The 17,438-nt window shown below is 41.7% G+C and overlaps 1 protein-coding gene across 4 annotated transcripts in view; it reads right to left on the bottom strand.

Moving 5' to 3' along the window:
* Positions 1–17,438, bottom strand: part of CRACD (capping protein inhibiting regulator of actin dynamics) — a 139,484-nt gene that overhangs the window by 37,669 nt on the left and 84,377 nt on the right. For all 4 annotated transcript variants that reach the window (XM_074822605.1, XM_074822609.1, XM_074822607.1 and 1 more), the window contains exon 3: positions 8,163–8,331. The gene's annotated coding sequence lies outside the window, so the exon portion shown is untranslated. The remainder of the gene's footprint in view (positions 1–8,162; positions 8,332–17,438) is intronic.

Here is a 17,438-nt window from a genome sequence, read left to right as displayed (position 1 = left end):
CCCATGGGGGTTAACGGTGGAGCAGATCTCCACCTGCAGCCCGGGGAGGACCCCACACCGGAACAGGTGGATGCCCAAAGGAGGCTGTGACCCCATGGAGAGCTGGCACTGAGCAGGCTCCTGGCAGGACCTGTGGACCCGTGGAGAGAGGAGCCCACACTGGAGCAGGTTTGCTGGCAGGACTTGTGACCCCGTGGGGGACCCACGCTGGAGCAGTCTGTTCCTGAAGGATTGTACCCTGTGGAAGGGACCCACACTGTAGCAGTTTGTGAAGAACTGTAGCCTGTGGGAAGGACTCATGTCAGAGAAGTTTGTGGAGGACTGTCTTCCGTGAGAGGGACCCCACGCTGGAGCAGGGGAAGAGTGTGAGGAGTCCTCCCCCTGAGGAAGAAGGAGTGGCAGAGAAAATGTGTGATGAACTGATCACAACCCCCATTCCAGCCCCTGTGCTGCTGGGGGACAGGAGGTAGAGAAAATAGGAAGTTAAGTTAAGCCCAGGAAGAAGGTGGGGTGGGGAGAAGGTATTTTTTAGGATTCGGTTTTATTTCTCATTATCCTACTCTGATTTCATTGGTAATAAATTAAACTAATTTCCCCACTTTGAGTCTGTTTTGCCTGTGACGATAATTGCTGAGTGATCTCTCCCTGCCTTTATCTCGAATCACGAGCCTTTTGTTATATTTTCTCTCTCCTGTCCAGTTGAGGAGGGGAGTGATAGAGTGGCTTTGGTGGGCACCTGGTGTCCAGCCAGGGTCAAGCAACCACAAGTGTCAAGAAAAGGTAAGATCAACAAAAACAGTGAGCATGATGTTAGTCTTATGTTAGGTCAAGACACCTGGGACTATTTCAGAATGGCTTTCCCCACTCTTCTGCCCTGACCACACGTCACTCAGTACAGATCAGAAATGGCGACTCATAAGGTGGTTGTGGCTCCTAGTCCTGTGCTGTTCAGCTGCAATATAAATCACAGACAAGGTGAAACAGCTCCAATTTCACCAAAACCCATAATGAATCCTATAAAAAGATACATGCAAAGAACTGGGGAGAGCAAAGCTGTTCTTTGCCACTTTTTCTGTCCTGGAATGCCCCTTCATTCCCACAATACACCTCATAACCCAGAAATAAGAAACCTCTAAATGGATTTGTGTCAGCTTACACAAGTGAAGAAAAGCCAACTGTGTTTTCTTTCTAGGAGCCTTACAATGTCCGTATGTTGTTTTGCTTGGGCTTGAAGAGATACTTACTGAAACCAGAGTGCTGATAAGATGAGGTCTCCAGGAGAAGGTGGACATCAAGCACCACTGCACCAAGGCACTCCCACTGGAGTCAGGAAGGCACTCAAAATGAGACACTTACAAAGGAAATTAGGAGACTGACAAAAGCCGATTGCAGCAACCAGGCTAATAAGCAAAAGAAAAAAAAATAATTGCCCAGTGTATGAAAACTGGATGTGACAAAGAGAAGATATCTTAGAAGCTCTTTGAAGCTCCAAGCAGGTACACAGATCTCTTTTTTTTTTTTTTAACTGTTGGTCTAGATTGCTTCATACAGAACTGCCCATTGCTGCATCCCCATGGAAATGTGTCAAAGCAGTGGCTGAAACTGTCCCAGAAGTAATCAGGACAGTCCCCTGGACCCAAACCACAGAAGTTTTTGACTCTCTAGGTATGGTTGTTATCGTGTTTAGCCAGTACTTTCAATTCATAGGTATTTATGAATGTGTAAATATTCTATCAGCTAATAAACAAATACATCAAATAAAGTTCTTACTCTTCCTATTTTAACAAAGCAGGTTCTTGCAAGTTATCATTTATAGGTTGTTGGGTTCCCTCCTCCCCGCTCACAAATTTAGAAACCAAACAGCTGAACTGTTGGATGAATCATTTTCCTGAGATCAAATGCTCTAATAGTCATGCAGAAAAAACAATACACAGACATTAGAAGTTTATACATTAGGCTTACAAGTTTGAGTCAGAGGCAAAAGCAAGACTTCACTTCATGAAGATTTGAAAATATCATGAGCTGCTTTTGGAAATTTTGGGACAGACTGTGGGCCAACAACTATGTCTGCTTTATAAGAGTCCACCTAAATGAGATGCTGAAAACACTACCTTGGGGTCAAGCCTTTAGTGAAATCCCTGAGGTGGCCTGGAGCAGGAACATGAATCTTTGTGTCCTGCTGCTGATTGTCATCTGCAGCAAACATAAGAAAAGAAGACCCTAGCATCCATCCTACTATTTTCACTATCTCCCCAAAGTAACATGGGAGACTTCATGTGAAGCACATTACCCATTGAAATGACCTGGAAATCTGAGCTGCAAGGTGAACATGCCATCAGAGCAGGGGCTGGGATTGCTTAAAAGGCAATGAGAAGTCCAGAAAGAAAGGGACTGAGCAGTTTCTCCTGATTAGGGATTTTTTTTGTGCCTTACTTGATCAATCACCACATATTCTTTCAAGGTACATGTCAGGTAATTACCTGAGCAATAATAAAAGAGTCACTTGAGAGATGAGGAAAATATAATTACATTTATTTTTCAGGCCAGTCTCTATGACAACGAGAGTGAATGCCATTGATCAGTAGTTAGTAACCAAGGCCACAGTTGATGCAGATGAGCTGTTCTCATTCACATGAAATGCAAAATGAAAATTAAATATTCAGAAACTAAAATAGAGATACAAGAGATGAGTAATAGTGAATAAATCCTAGACCTGACATATAATATGCTGCTATAGAAGGAGTAGAAGACTCCAAATATCTGCAGAAATTCTCAAGCTGAGCGCAGTTTAGAAAAATCAGATGAATAATTTTGTTTTCCGAGGTAAATGCTCAGCTGGGAACAATCACAGAAAGGGTGGTTGAGCACTGAACAAGCCTCTCCTATCTCAAACTTCTGTTAACCACAAGAATACAGGTCCCAATCTGCACCCTCCAGAAGAACCTGCATTTTATTTGGCGTATGTATGCTTTCAAAGCTGTGATGTTCCTGCTATGCATGTATGCACAAACCCAGTATAAACGGCACTCACGGTAACGAAGTTCACCTAGGCTAAAAACAGATGTAATGTCAAAAGGACACCTAGTGCTGCTTTTTTTCTCTCTCCTGTTTTTGTATGAAGATGAAAGTTAGAACTGAAGCACTGTGGCTTTCTTGGCATTATTTGTTGCCATCATTCCCTCCTTGCTTACAGAGGACCAACTCTTTGCTTAGTCCTCCTCCTATCAGTAAAGAATTCCTAAAATGACTCCCCGTTATCCTTTACATACCTCTGCAATTCACCATTTGTTTCCACCTTCTGTAGACTTCTTTCTCAAATTTAAATTCATTAAAGAGATGGTGATTTAGCCATGTTAATAGCTATACTTCCTATCCTTTCTCTGCCTGAAAATTTGTGCTTGTGCCCTTTGTGGCCATTCAGGCACAGAATTCAAAATTAATGTAAAATTAAAATATATACTTTACAGGTCAACTACCTCCTCTTAGATAAATAACAACAGCTGCCTGGAATTTATTGTCGATACCACAACTCAACTGATGGATCAAATCTTGATCACATTATTTCCCCTCTAAAAAATATTTTGAGGAAGGCCACTAGCAGTCAAGTATCTACCAAGAAATATGCTGTGCAGGCAGCCCATCCCATGGAACCCTCACCACTCATCACTGTCATTCTTTCCACCACTGCCATTGACCTCTCTTAAGCAGAGGGAAGCCACATTTGCACTATAAAAGCCGACAGCTGGTATGAAACCACTGTCTCCTTTCCACCTTCAGACTGTCTGTGCCATTTGGACTCAGGTGTAAACCACCAGTAAAACAGCCCAACCCACCCAGTTTCTGACAAAAATTAACTTTAGCAAATTGCTAAATGAAAGCCTCTTAAAATGACAATGAAATGCCCTTTTTCTCTCTCCCCAGTCCTTTTTCTGCTCTTTTCAAATGGAAAGATTCACTCTTGGCACTGCCTGACAGACTGCCTGGAGAAATTCAGGAGACTTTAGTCCTTACCAGGAGACAGTCACTCACACAACTCACAGCTCCAGACAGATGCGTGACCTGACTTGTGCTGCATCTTTGGCACTGCATCCACATTTGCCACCCTGGGGCCTCCCCCCTGGGAACTTTCCATCACAAGCAATAAAACTCCTGATGCAGCTTAGGAACACACCATGCTCCTTGCCCCAGCTTTGGTCCATAAACAGTTTATTGCTTATTTTGCTAATCTAGATAGCCTAGTGATGAGAACTGTACAAAACACTTGCCTTAAACTCACATGAAGCCTGTCTTTGAGTGCAGACACTGGGCAAGTATTACAAAAAGTACCAAAAGATTTTCCTTCAGCTCGCATATACCCAGTTTATATTTCTAGAATTGAAGTTTCCTGGCAAGATGTCAGGACAACTGTCAAGTAAAGATAATTTTTCAAGTTCTGCTGGTTAACTTGTCGGAAACCAACTTCATATTTGGAAGTGAATGCTTTTGACTTCTACAATCATGGAAGTGACACAATGCAATTATATGATCTTTCTGAATTATCTGATCAAGTGCAACAAGAGTGCAGCTTGAATAGCAAATACCAACTTTGCTTGCCAAAAGGAGGCATTTTCAAAGAACTAATACATTCGGAGGAATCACACTGCTTATTCACGTGGTTCCTACAAGCAGAAAAGAAGCTGAGTAGTAACTGCTGTACAGTTTAGCACAGCTCTACTAGGCAAAGAGCTGGGTGATTCATGGTCCAGTCCCAATAGCAATTCATGCTGACAAATGTCGAGCTAATACTGGGCAAAGTTGTTTGTGAGACAGGAAATCTCTCACATTTCTTCTTCACAGGCAGTCTTCCTCAGCATACAGAGAGAGCTAAGATCTTCAGGTGATTTCTTCATAATGAAGATGACTTTATGTAGGTGACCTGAGAGTTTTACAGGGATTATGTGGAACTTGATGGGGATTTACAAATAAAGGGGTCCCATTTCATGGACTGGCACATTCAAGAGATGGAAGTTTGCTGAGAGACTTTTCCCTGAAAGATCAATGTTGTCACACTTCAGTCTAAAGACATGACAGGTCTAATTCCAGGTCCTTTGGAATACTGCGTTCAGCCTAAGTAAAGGCACTCTACTGTACCCTCTATAAGAAAAATTTAATTCCCCTCCGACTCTGCACATCAACCCAGAATGACAAACTTTTTGTAGGGCACCGCACAGGTGCCCTTTCAGATATGTCCTCACAATGCCTGCTTAGTGTCAACTGTGACAAATATAAAATCTTATAAAGTGCCAAATCACAGCCTCAGAACAGAAGCTTCTGCAGACTTTAGTGAAGACCCACAAATGGAACTTAACTTGTCTTGTAATAAACACTTCTAGCTCCCAGGTCATATGGTTACAACAAAGTTAATGAATACAGTTTTAACTTTGTAAACTCAAGAAGGGCAATATAAAAGTGGAAAAAGGAATTCCAGTCTTTCACAAGGCAGGGCAAGACAAATTGCAGTAGGAAACCTCCCACCTGGGAATTGCAAAACAGGGATGAATAAATAGGTTGAAGTGTGCATACATCAGGATACCAAGCAAGCTATTTGCATCCGATGAGCCCAGGAAGTATCTGTAAGAAGGAAGGGACAGACAGATCTCTCAGGCTGCTTCCAACTCAGCTAGTCAATCTACACCGTATGCAGATTACCTCAATTGCTCCCTGTACATCTGCATCACCCGCCGGAGCACTCTCCATTAGAGATTCAGGCATTAGCTCTGAGCAGGCTTGTAAGCCAATACAGCACGCAGTGAAATACTAGCTTAGGTCTTGGAAGCAATACAGATGTCTTATTTAGCCTATACTCATTTATTTGCTTTCCTCTACCTCCCTGAAGGAGCTTCTTCCCTTAATATCTTTTCAAAATAACAACCTCTTCTCCCCAAAACAAAACAAAAAGTCCATATGAAACATCTGCAGATAACAAATTAATGTACTTTACAGGTTGATGAAGAAATATAGCTCTATGAAGGGAATGGGAACATCCCTGAACTTTTGTTGCAAAATTGGAGCTATTATTAAGCTTTTGCAAATATTCGGTCGTTGTACATTCTGTAAGAGTTTGAATCAAATGGTTTTATAAAACTACTCAGGATTTTGGTTACATAAATATGCTACTAGTTGTTTATATTTGCTCTGGTCCATTTCTATATCAATAGTGGAATACATGGCAATGTATTTACTGTTAGAGAATTTGTAAACAACTACATATACTATTTTACTTAGCCTATCTTTGCATTCAATTCATAAACATTTGAAATTATACTAAAGGCAAAAAACTACAATGGATGGAAGCCATGCTGCTGAAAACAGAAAGGGGTGGCAAAACTAAGCTCCCCGAAGCACTGCACTGAACATCTACGCTTGTTGTAAAATGAGTAACATGGCAAACACTACCTGCAAACTGAAAATTATTATCAAATCCCACCCACATTTGCACCATGAAGCCTGACGGGGAAAACAGAATTTTCACTAAGTATTTCTAGCAGGTTAAAACAGAAGAACCTCTCACAAATCACAGGCACAGAAAGAAATGTTCCACTTGAGATGAGACTTGGGACCCTTCACATTTGCTAATCCCCTGTGATTTAAACTGTGCAGTCTGATTTATTCCACTAGAGGCTTAAATTTAATGCCTTTATTAATTAGAAAAATTAATATGTTTAAAAATGCAAGCATTTAGCAGTCTTACAAGGGTCTGTCACACCTTCACTTCACTGTTGAGGAACAGGAGAAGTTCCCATATCACTGTTTCTGGGTGCAGCACTGCATTTTCAGTTACACTGAATGGGAAATCCCTGATAGCAAGATGATGCCCTTTGTTTTGCTCTTCTTCACTAGTTTGCTCTTGAGGCAGTGGGTACTGTAACTTCCAACAGTTGCTCAGCATCATGCACACAGGTAATGCAACGCAAAAGCAGTCAGTCGCATCTCTATCTAAGGTGTGGCTATGGTCAGTCTTGATTTTCTGAAAAATTGGGACAGGCAAAAGAGGTGTACAAGACTGCACTGCAGAAACCAAAGGGGAAACCTAGAACTTAAAGAATTTCACAAAATGGAACAAAACATCCAGAAACTCAAAGAAAATAAAAATAAATGAATCACATTTTCACAGCTGTGACTTTGCACCACTGAAAATACTGTGCAGGGTGATGTTTCTGATACACATTTCTTTCCTGAGCAGAGGAATTTGGTATGGCTTTTTGATCCTCTCAGATATTTTGTTACTTTCAGATACTCACAGTCCCAAGTGTAAACAAGTTCCTTTTTTTCCAAAGAAACAGGTTTTGACCAGGAGTCAACTAACCTCTCTGAGACTTTCAGTTGGAAAGTGAAGTAAGTAATACTGACCCAATTAGTTTGTGCATCTGGTCTTATTTGTCATTGTTGGGGTGGGGTTTTTTTGTTGCTGTTTGTTTGGGATTTTGTTCAGGGTTTTTTCTGTTCTGTTTCTAGTTAGAGACTGCTAACCAGTTAACTCTGTACAGTTTCTTTTTCCCACTATTTCTACAGAAAATTCTCACACTGTCACCTGTTGTCCTCTCTTGTCACTGGAATATGATCTGATTTCCAGGTGCCTCTCTCCCCTCTCTTCCTTGTCCTCTACATTCAAATCGGATCAGAATAAAAGCAGCCTGTCTGCTGACCCCAATTACAATGCAAAAACTGTATGGGGTAGACTGAAAGAGGATGTCTGTCTTGACCCAGAGATACCACTTTGCAGGGAAAAGCATGCAATAAAGTACCTGTAGCAGCCAGTTCAAGTTTCCCTTTCCCCAGTTTTAAAAACACGGATGCCATTAATACCTCTGCTCAGGTGTTTGCCATGAAGTTCTGTTAAATCACAGAGCCGGATTCAAATTCATTTCTGCTTCACCCTGGGATTTCTTTTTTGCAGACTGGCACATGTACCCAATAAGTAACGCATGCAAGAAGCAAGACCTCGGGGTCCACAGCAGCGGGTGTCACGTTCAGAGGAGGGACAGAGATGCACACGCTTCGTAAAAAGCAGCGTGCAACCTGCTACCACTGAGCAGAGGCAGAATTTAAATTTAATTCCGTTAAAAGCAGGGAGAACAAGCCTTGTGTTTGCACGGGCTGGCAGCAGACCCGTGTGCGCTTACCTCAGACCACCGTTTGGCTCTTCATCGGAGGAGAAGGTGCCATTGCAGACGTTGCCGAAGGAGTGGCTGGGCTTCAGTTTGGCTTCCTCACAGTCTGACGCAGGCTCTCTTTTCTTCCTCTTGCCAAAGAGCTTCTTGAAAGGCTGGAATTTGCCTGCTTTTTTCTTGTCTGTGGATTACAAGACAAACAGGCACAGGGCTGAGGGAACACGGCTCCCAAGCACGCACCGCACCGCGGCAGCAGGTTCAAAGGAAGAATGAGGTCAAAGAGCAAGTCACCAGCCCGAAGCAGCCTGGTGCTTGCAATGTAAATGCAGGGCTGCAACTCGCTGTTGACGTGTCATGTTGACAAAGCAAAGGTAAGAGCATTAAAACATCTGCTCTAGGGCTTAAGGATCTGCTCAGATGTGTCAGTGCAGCTGAACGTTTGGATGAAGAGAAAGGATAATTTTGCAGAGCCAGAATATAACACTGAGACTCGTTTTTAGGCTTCACATCACACTTTTGACCTTTTCACCGTAAGACAACCACTGCTTTGGTCACCCCACTTTGGCAGGTGCTGGAACTTCTGACTTGAATTAAAAGAAATTGAAAATAACCAGCTGTATTTTACTTACATACCCTCATAACTAGACAAGTAAATTTACAAATGAATAAAGAGAACAGGATAAAGTTCTGTTGGTTTGCTGGTGGGTTACTTCAGTAAACATCCAGCAAAGTCAATACATTTTTCTGACTTTTTTTTCCCAAGTAACTGAGGACAGAATTTGACCAAGCATTTCTTCCTTGAGATGCTTAAATTTTAAAAGCTCCACAAAAAAAAGCACAGCAAAAAGACAAAACAGACATGAAGACAGAAACAAGAAATAAAAAAGTTAACCAGAAATAAAAAGTAACTTTTTTTCCCACCAAAGGCTGAAGAAAATAAAGGCAGTTTCTAACTACTTTCCCCACATCCATTAAAAAGAACTACCAAGTTTCTTGTTAGCCACTGCCAAGAAAGGGTTAATTTCTGAGGGCTGGGATGCACCAAAGAATTACTAAAACACCATAGCTGTCAAAGAGCTTCATTTCTTTTCTGCCTCTACTCAATTTTGCATTGAATCTGCTTAAAACAAGCCCGTTGTTTGGGTTTTTTTAAAAGTAACCCCAACTTTTAGCCTCCTATCATAATCCAGTTTGAGAAGCATCGTGTTGTACTGATGACAAATACTTTCATCATCTATTTCAATCCCTATATGTGCTTTTCTCCCAGGCTGTATGCATACACACTGCCTCAGCACGCTCTACTCCTTGTATGAGCTGCTGCTCATCAGAAAGCAGCAGTTTGGTTGCAAAGTACGTAGAGGACCCCATAGGAATGTTTGACCAGGAAACATGAAAAATCTTCTGCAGTGCAACAGTATTCTTCAGTACCACATCAGGTTTTATGCTCCACTCCACTATACCTGGGTATGGCAAAGCCACATCTGCGTAACACCGCTCTGTAGTTGCTGGAGGCATAACTACAGAGTATTTAGAGAGAGAAAATGCGCCCAAGCACATTGTGATCTGGCTACTTCCAGCGACAAGCGGTTTTCAAACTATCATGGTGCCAGCGAGCCTGAGCTGAACCCAGAGGTGAGATCAAACTTACGCAGACAGCAAGAAAACTACTCTTTGTGAATCCATCTGTACCCAATTATGGATGAAGTACGAAACCTAGATTGGAATTATAAAGTCAAAGATGCAACAGATAGTAATTATGGATTTCCTTTACAGATCTCTAAGAAGTTTACACAGGTATCATTCTTTTCACTGGGCAGTCAAGATACATAGCATTTATGCAATTTCATTAAGACAACAAGGCATCCCAGTAGCAGCGTAAAGATAAAAAGCTGAAATATGAACCTCAAATTCAGGCCCAGCATTAGAATTTTTTGATCCAGAATTGCTGACCCACAATAAGCAGATGAGAAAAACAACAACCACTGATGCAGCAGTTTTATCAGTGTAGAAGAAAAAGGGGTACAGAAGTTTACTCTTCCCATCCCCTAGCTCTGCTTTGCATAAACTGACCAACTCACATCTCCAGCCAGATCAATTGCTTTCTGCTCAATTCTGACTTAAGAGAAATATACTCTTATATGAAACCCCTAACAGACAGGCAGGCAGTCATGCAGAGAAAGAGAGAAATTATTGCTCTAGGCCACAGCTGCCCCAACCCTTCATGCACTTCAGAGACTGCTTGCAAAAACTCATAAATCAAATGGTAGAGCATACAGGAGAGAAAGCATCAGTACCAGACACAAGACTGGGTGAAAGAGCTGTCTTTCCACAGTTCCTACCTCGTCTGCTTCCTCAGCCTTCTTTGAAAGGGGGAGGTTGTGTGATGCCATTTCTACTGGTTAATGTAATTTACTGCATAAATCAATTCAACTACAGTGTCTTTAAAGAAAGGTTCTGTATCATTCATCCACTTTACCCTTGTCCCCTCCTCTTTTAGAGGTCTTCAGATATAGCTGTGAATTACCTCATCAACTCTAAATCTACTGTACTGATTCACCAACCATGAATCTAGGTGTTGAACAAATAAGACAGGTCAACACAGCTTTCATTTCATCAAAATGGGTGAAAGCCAACATGGTTATCTCCAGCCAAGATCTGCTTTTCTCCATGTGATTTAACGTGTCCCTCAGCTGTTTCCCCGCTCCATACCCCATCATCACAGTTGTCATATTACTAAGCGTGAATTCTTTAAACTAGGCTTTGTGACTCACTGCAAAACCAATGAACACCCTTCCCTGCACAGGCTGCACACACTATTCCCCATCCTGCCAGCACAGAGATAAGGAGCAGCCAGCCCTTGCAGGCTTCTAATGAGGCAATGCCTGACCACTAAGGCAAAGTCTATTTATGTAAATTTTTCACAAAAATCTTATGAAGTAAGATGTGGGATGGTATCACCTACAGGGTAAAATGCTTCCTATAACAGTAAAACAAATACAAAAAGGAACTGAAACATTGGCAACGCAACAGACAATGCCCTGCCCAAAAGCCTTTCGAGTCTCTAATGCTAGAGCTCAAACATGACTCATTCCTCCTGTCTATCCATACTGCTGAAAGAAAAAAATGGGATAGGAAAGGCTTAAGGTTGGGACATCCAATACCGTCGACTTGTGTCAAGGACAATTGCTGAGATAGCTGGGAAACAAGTCTGCTTACACAGGCCATTTGCTTCTCTCCTTAATCACTACAATGGGAATCCTACAGATCCAGCTGCAGAAGAACATGGAAATCAGCAATTAAACCTTTTTTCCTGTCTGTTTGACAAGCCTCTCTTGTTCAAATCACTGTAAACAGTTAACAGTAAATCAGTTTTGAATCACAGAAAAACATGAGGTGTGAAGGCGACAGATAAACAAGGTTGGATACATTAGCTAGAATAACACCGCACATATGGTAAACGCTCCCTTCTCAGCTTATTCCAGAAGAGTAGCAGAGCAGATTAGAATAATCTTTAACCCGTCATGTAATTTGTCAGCTACATAAAGACATGTAGTGCCTATCACAGACCCAGTTAAATTGGAGAGCATCGGTATAATGAAACCAGCACATGGTCCCTCCAGTCCCAACAACAGAGGGGATACTGATAGGTGCAGCTACTCCTCTCGCACTCTTTCACTCTATGGTGCTCTACAAGAAAGATGAAGGCCGGTGCAATGGGCTTTATTGCCAGTAAATCAGGCATAGCCTTTGGACTCCAGCTGGCAGTCTCAGCAACGCACCAGCTGACAAATCCCTGTAAGAGAGCCTGTAGTTGAACTGCTCAAATGTCACCCAAATCCATTGGGATTCCTAGGCTGTGATGCCTTTCAAAAACTGTATAGAGCCCTCAACACAAGCACAGGTCAAATAAAGATTTAACTACCACTCTTACAGAGGGAAGAGCTTTAAATGTTTGGAAAGAGAGCAAGCAATGTACCCCAAACAACTGGCATAATGCAGGGGTGAGGCTACACCACTGGATGGGACAGAGACATCAACACCACTGGAAACATCTGAAAAATAACTTTCAAGCAAAGCAAGCCTCACATGAGAAACAGAAAATCTCCCATAATCATAGAAGAGACATCTAAATACGTAATAAAGTGTTGGTTCCTTGCAGCTTTTCCTCCTTGCTGTGGTGCTGGGGGCACTCACAGTAGTGTGGGTGAGAAAACCTGCTGGGACAGACCTCTCCAAGCAGAGCTGACCAAGGAACTGCATCAGCTGGTGGGTAGAAAGATGATTGTTCAGGGGAAAAATAAATAAAAGCAAGATTTACAGTGACTTTTTAAAACTGACGTTATTGTCGCCAAAATTTTTCAAACCTCAGTTTTGCAATGGGATTTGCGGAGATTTCACAAACTTTTGTTCATTATGCAGCACCTGTCTGTACAGGACCTGTCTCCAAAATAATGTGTTCCTTGTTAGTGAACTTAATGGCTATAAAATATGGTGTAATAGGCTAGATTAATGAGGATATGAACTATTAAGTTCTACAGGAATTTCTATAAAGTATGTAGAGAATGGAAATCCACATGAATGCAGTGTTAAGAACTGCACGGCAGGGAGAGGGCAGGTGGGTTACTGGGCTGCGGGCCCAATACAACAGCCGAGGTGGAAAAGGGAACTAAAAAGTACTGTTAAGAGGGTAAGTTGACTGACATCTCTAATCACATCTCTACAGCAGAAAGAGGCTGTTATGATGTACATTGCCAGTATCAGTAATAAAAAAACCCACCTTGATTTTAAGCTAATGGTATGTTTATTCATGCTCTTTTTAAAATGACTCAACTGCTACCATAAGCATTGCCCTGTTGAGCCCTGGGGTGGCTGTGCATCTGCACAACCTCTTTTCTTTTCAGATTCCCACTGAAAAAGCCACCCTGCCTCCCCCCTGCCCCATCTGTTCTCACAGGGCACAGAGCTTCCCTGCATAAACTGGGATCAGCACTTGCCTCCATCTTTCCCACCCACTCCACATCTCAGCACGTCCATTTCTGTGAGTCCTCCGAGCTACTCATTATTGCTGATAACATTTGCGTTCAGAGAGGGAAGCAGCGCTCCCTGGAGAGGTGTCTCCACTCCTCCAGGAAAGGGAAACAAATTGTTTGGGAGCAAGGAGGAGGAGGGTGGGCTCTGCTCTGCTTAACCATGTTCTCATGTTTTAAAACAGGTGTGAGCTCTGAGCTCCTGTACATATTGTAGTTTGTCAGATTTCACAGGGCAAGTTGGTTTCTGGATATTTTCTGTCTCCATGACCTGTCCTTGGTCCGTTGCCCTCTCTTTCATAGGTAGCTGAAAAGAAAGTTGGGGTTGACAGATGGACAGTGTCCAGATATACAAAGCAGACACAAACACCAAAGAGCCCGAGGAAACATTTAAGATAACACAAAGGGAATAAAGATTGACCTAAAAAAAGAGCGATGCTCAGATTCAATAATATAACTTCCCAGCAATGAGTTCACCCGTGTGTTTAGTGATAGCATGTAACACTTGTAAAGCGGACAGTTTGCAATAGCCCTATGTTGATAGAGAAAAGATGAGATAATATGACGAAAGATGAAATCAATACCCAAGAAACATTAAATGAAACAAAATGGAGACGGATCAAAGGCGACAAATAGTCTCATGAAACACCTAGGCAAAGCAAAGGAAAAATAGCATGCCAATGCTTGCCTGTTCTTCCAAGAGTATCAAGTGATCTTATAAGAGATACTATTTCTTGCAAACCGTGTCCCACAGAAAAGATGAGGTATTCTTGGATTACCTGATATAAACTAGTAATACTACCTAAAGTATCCATAACACAGCAAGAACCAATCTTACTTTCCAGAAACGTCTATTTACCCTTGCCACCTGCAAAAGCAAAAACATTTCCATAAATTACCACCCATTTTGTGATTTTTCTTCCTGCCGAAGGCTGTATCTTCCAAAGAAACCATAAGTAGCTGAGATAGCTGTTAGGAAACACATATGAATCAGCATAATAGAGTCTATTAATGTTCAAACACCATACAACACCTTATCATCCAGAGCAAGGATAGAGGTATTTCAACACTTCTCTTGACACAAGGAAGTAACAGGGAAAGTAAAACCTTATTTTACTCATTTCAAGGCAAAAGGACTTAACCTCTGCTGCAGGAGGACTGGCACAGTGGTCTTTAGCAGCAAGGAAGAGATATTAATGGAGAGGAGGAATAAAGAACAGTTTTAAAGTCTTTAAATGACAGTAAACAGAAGAACCAAAGCCAAGTAAACACTGCTTCTATCCACTTCTTTGGTCTTGTTTACTCTTGCTAGAGTCTCACCTCCCTTCCTTTTTGAGCTCCTGTCTTCCTCTTTTTCCAATCTATAAATTAAAGCCTTCCCAGCCAGTCTTCATATTTCTGTGCCTGTTATTAAGTATCACTGTGAGTGGTACTAGAGGTCGGAAAGGCTCCTGTTCCTCACCCAACCCTTCATTTCCTCCCTAATCCATGCCGCTGCCAGCCTTGGGAAGCACCTTTGGGATGGGGAAGACACTGCTCTCTGAAAAACACAGCCAAACCTAGAGCTGGCAGGTCACTCTGGGAATGTGTGGGGTAGGCTGGGGAGTGGGGATTCCCAGCAGGGAAGACGGTATGACAAAGTCAGTACAAACTTCAGCAGCAAACCTTATTGCGGCCAGGGAGCTTCCTTCTTTTTTCCCAGCTTTCGGGGGGAAGCCCCATGTACAGGTTACACAGTGAGTAGTTAAGGAGCTTAAAACAACTTGGGATACGCATCTTGAGCACAGTGATAGCAGCTAGCGGAGATCACACATATAAGGACACTTGTGAAAGGGTTAAGTAAATGCAATAAATGTTAACTAAGGTACTGGGCTGCATTACAGAACATATGGGATAAGATAAAACCTGCTTATAATAGCTCTGGGCTCAGCGATGCATGTGAGACTTTTAGAAAGGAAGAGACTGCAATAGCTTCTGATTCACCACAAAACATTCATCCATTATGTAACAGAAGGGAGAAAGTTTTATTTTACTAGGGCAATACTTATTAACTCAAGTTATTTGTGATGGAAGACCCTTTTGGTACACTGGGTTTTGTCTGAGGTTTCCAGATCTGCATTAAACACTTGAGGTCAACACAGTAAAGAGATATTGACTCATTATTTCCTTCTCAGAGAAAAAATAATAAATTGTAAAACATGGGATTCTCTCAGAAGGTTCATTTCTTACATGAGATAATTCCTGCTTGAAAGCATTTATAACCTGCACTACTGGCCAAGCTACAGATGGGAGGATAAACCTCCCAAAGGCAAAGCAACTTGCCTGAGGCCCTGCTGCAGAGCAGTCCAAAGTCCAAGGAATACAACTCAAACTGGCCAAACACCTCCCTGCTGCCCCTCCCCAGCTGCTGGCGGTCATTTGTACCTCCTCAAGGCTGGCACAAGCTGTTGGCAGACTAAGATCCTGCACTCAAATCACTATTACTAAGATATTCCTGCAGGGGATTGTTACGGGAACTGCTTTTTCTGCCCCTCCAGCCCCTAGAACAAGTCCTGTCAACACTTTTGGATCATATCACTTCCCATTTTTTCACTGGTGAGAGAAGGAGCATTTCATCCTCACAGAAAGTTCTGGTTTACATATAAAATGTTAATTTTCAAGAAGGGAGTATGAAACTCTTAGACCAAACCTCTTCAGTGATAAGGCACAAGCGCTAACAGCGTGCTCCTGACATGTATCAATAAGACAATGTTGAGAAGTATCTTGAAGTCAAAGGAGAGTCAGAGTGCCATCCCAGAAAAACTGGATGTCTGGAGGTCTGGGATAACAAAAATGAGAGGCAATGTTGAAGTATTATGTACAAACTCATTCATTTAAGGCATACTGCTGACACGTTCCTCTAATAACTTGACCCCTATCAGCTAGAAATGGATGAGAAGACAGACCTGGCCACACCAGCTGATCACAGGGTAATCATAAACCAGCACAGTGGTACAGCTACAAAAAAAAAGTCTATGTAATACTATGGAAAGGGCTCCTGGAGCTGACAGGGGTTAGCACCTGAGCAAGGGGGTGGAGAGCCAACTGGCTAATAAATCACTAGGTGCTAATAAATCAAGGCTGAAAGCAAGCAGGTACAATCCAATCTATTTTGGATTGGGATTTGGAACTTTTTCCTTCTTTCATAAGGAAAAGGACAAACTAATACATTGCTGAGGTGTTTTGACACAGAACAAATTCTTTCCTGAATGTCACATAAGGGCAATCTTACTGGATACAAATTTATTGTCATGGTGCAAAATCAGATACAGTAGTTCTGTTTTTGCTGCCTAACACAAACTGAAACCAATAAAGACATTCTGTGACATACAGCAGCTGCAAGCACTAAAGTTAGCAATTTATGGAGCGCTTTCAAAGCAGTGTCACTACTCAGAACAATAATAACCAATTAATGAAGAAAAACAGCAGATAAAAATGGCTTTGATTCATTGTGACTGGCAAGTGTCAAAAAATGTCTTCAAATTATTTTATTTTTGCACTGTTTCAGTTTAATATATTTTTACAATGACAAACATATATATGAATTTCATCCTTGCAATTCAGATGAACTGATAAAGTATTTTAAATAGGTCAGATGAAATGAAGAGAGTCAAATTTTCATTCTATGAACTTAGTCCCTGGTCATAAGGGATGTCCGATTGTTAAGGGGGCTTTTTTGGAAACTACTAATATACCTTTTGAGTTAGAGCATCTCCATGGATCACAAGGAAAATTACCACATATGTTCTATGAAGTAAAAATACATTAAAAAAAGTTCAGGCATAGTTCTACATGTCTCTAACTAGAGGGGAAAAAAAACCAGACACGATTACTTTATGCCTGTGTGTTGTCTTTCAAAGTTCTGAGAATTATAAAGCGATATAGAAAAGCCAAGAGTAAAAGGGGTCTTATTCAAACCAAATTACCAATCACTGCAGTAGAAACACTATTTTAATAATTGCCTCATTAAATTTTATAAAGGTAAAGCTGAACATGAGGCAGTAAATCCATCTCCCCTCCCCAAATTTAGGGGGTTGAAATCTCAGAACCATCTCTAAATTTTGCAATGAGTCACAAAAAACCCGTATTTGAGTGACCTACGAGCCAAGTAAAATCTGAACTCAAGCTGAATTTGTCTAAAAGAACTAAAACACTTGCGACCATCTTTGATTTCAGAGAATTAAAATCATGCTGTTGAGGTTTACAGCTGGGTAGCAAAGTA

This window comes from Strix aluco, chromosome 4 (assembly GCF_031877795.1).
Source record: "Strix aluco isolate bStrAlu1 chromosome 4, bStrAlu1.hap1, whole genome shotgun sequence".
Lineage (NCBI taxonomy): Eukaryota > Metazoa > Chordata > Aves > Strigiformes > Strigidae > Strix > Strix aluco.
Note: the sequence above shows the minus strand (reverse complement) of the source record. Positions and strands in the feature narration are given on the sequence as shown.